Here is a 201-nt window from a genome sequence, read left to right as displayed (position 1 = left end):
CCCCCCCCCCCCCCCCCCCCCCCAGTTATAGGCTGAAGATGCACCAAGTACCTTGGCCACAGCTATTTTTGGCAAATGCTGGCCCAGAAGCCTCTTCCAGCCAGGTTTCAGTGATGCATGCAAGGTCAGCAACTCCAGTCCTACTCAGGATGGAGGCTACTAATGCTAAGTCAGTGGTTAATATGATTGCTTCTATGATCA

The sequence above is a fragment of the Gavialis gangeticus genome, unplaced genomic scaffold, assembly GCF_001723915.1.
Source record: "Gavialis gangeticus isolate Ggan-Ray unplaced genomic scaffold, GavGan_comp1, whole genome shotgun sequence".
In the NCBI taxonomy this organism is placed as follows: Eukaryota; Metazoa; Chordata; order Crocodylia; family Gavialidae; genus Gavialis; species Gavialis gangeticus.
The sequence above is the reverse complement of the archived record's forward strand: the minus strand, read 5'-3'. Positions refer to the sequence as shown.